The following is a 4,968-nucleotide window of genomic DNA, read 5'->3' as shown; positions in this document are numbered from 1 at the left end:
CACGCACGAAGTCCTCCACTACCTCAAGACATCGGAGGCTCAGATAAACTGTTTTATGGCGGTCAAAACAGATATGAGTAAAGCGTACGATAGACTTGATTGGAGCTTCATCCATGCTGTCTTCGTACGGTTAGGCTTCAATGTTATTTGGGTCAACTGGATCATGCAATGCATCTCCACAGTCTCGTACTCCTTTCTTATCAACGACACTGCCCGTGAGATGGTGGTTCCGGATAGAGGTATCCGACAGGGCGATCCCCTCTCACCCTACATTTTCATCCTCTACGGAGAGGTCCTTTCGGTTCTCTGTTGCCGGGCTCCGAACAGTGGCGATCTTACTGGGATTCGGGTGTCTAGACATTGCCCGAGATTAACCCACCTCCTCTTTGCGGATGATACCATGTTTTTCATCAAAGCCACTGCAAACAACGCCTCAGCCCTTCATGATATCCTCCACCAGTACGAACTTGCTTCGGGTCAGCTTATAAACACCGACAAGTCCTCTATCTTCTTCTCAGCGAAAACACCACAGGAAACATGAATCAGTGTTAAACAAACCCTTGGTATAGCTAAAGAGGGAGGGGTGGGCAAATATCTAGGGCTACCTGAGCTATTTACAAGGAGGAAACGCGGCCTCTTCTTTTCCATTTTGGAACGAATCAAGATCAAAGCCACCTCCTGGTCTACTCGCCGATTGTCATCGGACGGGAAGCTCACCATGCTGAAGTTGGTACTGACAGCTACACCTACCTACTCTATGTTGTGTTTCCTCCTACCCGTGGGTCTATGCAACAGCATACAATCAGCCTTGAGCCGGTTCTGGTGGGATGCGGATCCATCCACCCGAAAAATGTGTTGGGTCTCTTGGGACACTCTCTCGACTTCAAAAGACTCCGGCGGTCTTAGCTTTAGGGATATACAGGCCTTCAATATAGCTATGCTTGGAAAATTAGCTTGCGTCTAGTCACCAAACCGGACTGTCTGCTTGCTCGAATTCGCTTAGGAAAGTACTGCTACAAGGGAAGTTTCTTGACTGTCCCCTGCCCCTTGTCCTCGTCACATGGCTGGAGAGGGATCATTGCCGGAAGAGACATGTTTCTTAGACATCTTGGGAAGGTTATAGGCAATGGAAACTCAACTAAAGTTTGGTCTGATTCGTGGATATCCAGCTCGGAAGATATGAGGGTCTTTGGCCCACCAAGAGAGATCGACAGAGACCTTGTTGTTGCAGACCTTATGCTTAGAGGTTCAAATGAGTGGAATCATACAAAGATCGAAGCAACATGCCCGAATGTAGCTCACCTGATCTATCTGATCCGCCCAAGCGCCTATGATATGGAGGACATATCTATTGCTGGCAGGGAACTAAGGATGGTATTTATAGTGTACGCTCAGGCTATCACTCCTTGATAAAGAAACCAGAGGGCCGGCACATCATATACTTACGGCCCCCTTTAACTGGAGCAAAGCTATCTGGGCAGTGGATACATCGCCAAAACTCAAGCTGTTTCTTTGGAAATTAGCGCAAGGAGCTCTCCCACTTGGAGCAAACCTAGAAGCAAGAGGCATGATGTCTAACACTAACTGTCCTCACTGCGGAGGCACAAAAACAGGAGTTCACCTTATCTTCGAATGTCCTTTTGCCCAACAAGTATGCGCCCTAGCACCCATCAAACCGAACCCGGACTTCATCAGCTCTGTTTCAGTTCACAGCGCCCTCTCCGCATCCCCGACGCTGGTCTGTCTTCCCCCTTCGGGTATTACAATTGACTTCTTCTCGTGGCTATGCTGGAATATCTGGACTGCTAGTAATCGTCTCCTCTTCAAGAATAGAACATCGCCAGCCATCTCTATTGTAACAAACGCCTTATGTAATGCGAGGGAATGGATGCTGGCTCAGGAAAAGAAACCCGACTCTCCACCAACAGTCTCCTCCTACCTACCAACTATAACCTTTCCACCGGAGACAGCGATTTGTAACTCTGATGCAGCTTGGACTACGACCGACCACTAAGCGGACAGGCCTGGGATGGACTCTAGGCAGCACCGCTACCACGTCACGATTGTCGGGATCCTCTGCTTCTCCTTTTGTCTCGTCGCCACTCCTCGCAGAGGCCTTGGCCCTACGGGAAACAATCCGAGCAGCACACGCTGCTAACCTCCCCAACGTCTGGATGCGCTCCAACTCTCAAGTGCTCGTTAGAGCAGTCAACTCGAAGAAATTTCCAATGGAGCTCTATGGAGTTTTAATGGATATCGAGTATCTATCTTCCCGCTTTATGTTTTTTCTGCTTTCCTTTATTCCGCGAGATCAGAACTCTGCGGCTGACTCGCTAGCTAAATCTGCACTTTGTATTGCGCCGGCAACTCTTCTGGCCTGAACCGAGTTTATTATAAAGTGCGTTGTTCAAAAAAAAAAAAACTATATGTTATAATTATTTTCTTAGTTTAGATTTCATATAGCTAAAATTTGTGATGGATTTATTTGTGTTGTTGCTTTGAAGCTGAATAGAAGATAAGGAAACTAGAGATGGTTCAGTAAAACATACGATAGGAACTTCTGCCACAAGATTAGGTAAACATCACGACCTTTTCATTATGGTAACGCAGTTCTTTACAATTTGTGTTTTATCTATAGTAGAAATAAATTCAGATTTTATGAATCACCACTCACCAAAAGCATTATTTGGGAGTGAGTCACAACTTACCAGCTATGTAATCAATTGACTTCAGTTGTACCATAAGATCTCAGTTGTGATTTTCTAAAGTCGGTTGTATATCCTTCTCCTCCTACGAAGAAGTAACCTGTTGCAACAACAAGGCAAAGGCTGTTTGCTCTTTTGGGTGTAGAGTTTTTAATTAGCCAAAAGATAAAATCAAATCTCTTAGAAACACAAAGAGTTATAAGAACAACTTTTCTTATTAGCTTTAGAAACTACTCAAAACTAAAACTCTCAATATGTTTCTCTTAGATCATATGGAACACCTCTCCATTAGACCTATATTTATATGAAAGACAATTCCCTTTAACATGTAGGATATGAAAAACACAAACTTAACCTAAATAGAAACTTCATTTTCCTATTTCTAGGTTTCCTTATTGTGTTTATCTTAACATTTTAAACATCTAATAATATGTTAAGTTTCCACAAGCTTGGAATTATCCAACATTCACCCTCTTAATTCCAACTTGAATTAGGGAGATCAATTTCTTGAACTTCGATTAAGCTCATCATTTGCTTGAACATAATCATCAAGTAATCCTCTTTCACCACATCATGGTGTGCGAATCCACCCATTGGATTTACATCTTTCTCGAGGTTAGACCGGATGCTCTCCTCGCTTCCGTACCGCTTCTTCTTAGAATCGGCCCAGTTCTTGTAGAACCTTCTCCTGACCTCTTCACTTAAGTTGCGATGAGTCTTGTGGTTGAAGCTCACTGCGACAATAACTCTAATCACATCTGCCATCTTGCGTACGCGAGCTCTGGCAAGGATGTCGGCATTCTGCTCAACACCTGACGCTTTTATCTCTGGTTCGTCTTCAGCCTTTAAGATATTTAACCTTGACTCCATTGGTACGTGCGTTGTGTTACACGCTTCCACCTTTGTGTCACACAGGATTCCTTGAGCATACCTTTCTTGTTTTATTCTGATTCTGTCTGCGCCTTGAATCACCTCTATGCCAAGGTAGTATGTTAGCTTACCTAGATCTGACATCTCGAACTTCTTAGACATCTCCTCCTTGAATTGCCTAATCACCTTAAGCGAAGTTCCTGTCACAAATAGGTCATCAACGTAGATGGCTATGATCAAGACGTCTCCTCCTTCGGTCTTGCGGTACACTGATGGTTCTTTCGTGCACTTCTCAAATCTCATCTGCTAGCGTTGGTGGTGCGATTCGTCCACACAAATCTCCAAGCAATAATCCCAATGGCTTTGATGTACAAACCATGGCCTTAGTCGGGAATGAGTCTCTGATTTGCTTCCCTGCGAAACATGTGTCACACACGGATTCTCCGTGTGTTACGCTCGGGAATGAGTGTCTCGTTTGCTTCCTTGCGAGACATGTGTCACACACGTCTTCTTCGTGTGTTACACTCTGCATTCCTACGACCATCTCCTTCCTCCTCATCGACCAAACCTGGTAGTTTGTCGATGACAACATCAGACAATGGATGGATGCGGATCCAAAGTCTTTGATGCGTGGCGCAGCTGTAGTCACGTCGGCCATCTGCTTTCGTGATCTCTCCTCCTGTCGCCAAGACCTAAGCTTCACCTTAAGCTTAGATTGAGTCTCCAACATGAGGCTCATTAATGATGGTAACAGCCCAACCTGGCTCTGATACCAATTCAGATCTCTTAGAAACACAAAAAGTTATAAGAAGAATTTTTCTTATTAGCTTTAGAAACTACTCAAAACTAAAGCTATCAATATGTTTCTCTTAGATCATATGAAACACCTCTCCATTAGACCTATATTTATATAAAAGACAATTCCCTTTAACATGTGGGATATGGAAAACACAAACCTAACCTAAATAGAAACTTCATTTTCCGATTTCTAGGTTTCCTTATTGTGTTTATCTTAACGTATTAAACTTCTAATATGTTAAGTTTCCACGAGCTTGAAATTATCCAACATAAAACATGTAACTTGGATTTGTGTTAGCTTTGACCTGGAACATGTTAAAAAGCGTACATGCTACTGCTTTTTATGGGAATGATGTTAGCTTCTGAATTAGTTTATCAACGAAAGTGGTCCTAACTAGGACGAATTTCATAAAACATTTTCTCCACATAGCTGAAGGTGAGACTATACGACCTTAATTGCTTTTACAATGTATTTTAACTTAATTCCTGACCCCAACCCCAAACTATCCCCAAAGGTCAATTTATTTTTCTTTAAAAGAGAGAGAGAGAGATAGAGAGAGAGAGGGAGAGAGAGAGAGAGAGAGAGAGAGAGAGA

Source organism: Brassica oleracea, chromosome C5, assembly GCF_000695525.1.
Source record: "Brassica oleracea var. oleracea cultivar TO1000 chromosome C5, BOL, whole genome shotgun sequence".
NCBI classification, from domain to species: domain Eukaryota; kingdom Viridiplantae; phylum Streptophyta; class Magnoliopsida; order Brassicales; family Brassicaceae; genus Brassica; species Brassica oleracea.
Note: the sequence above shows the minus strand (reverse complement) of the source record.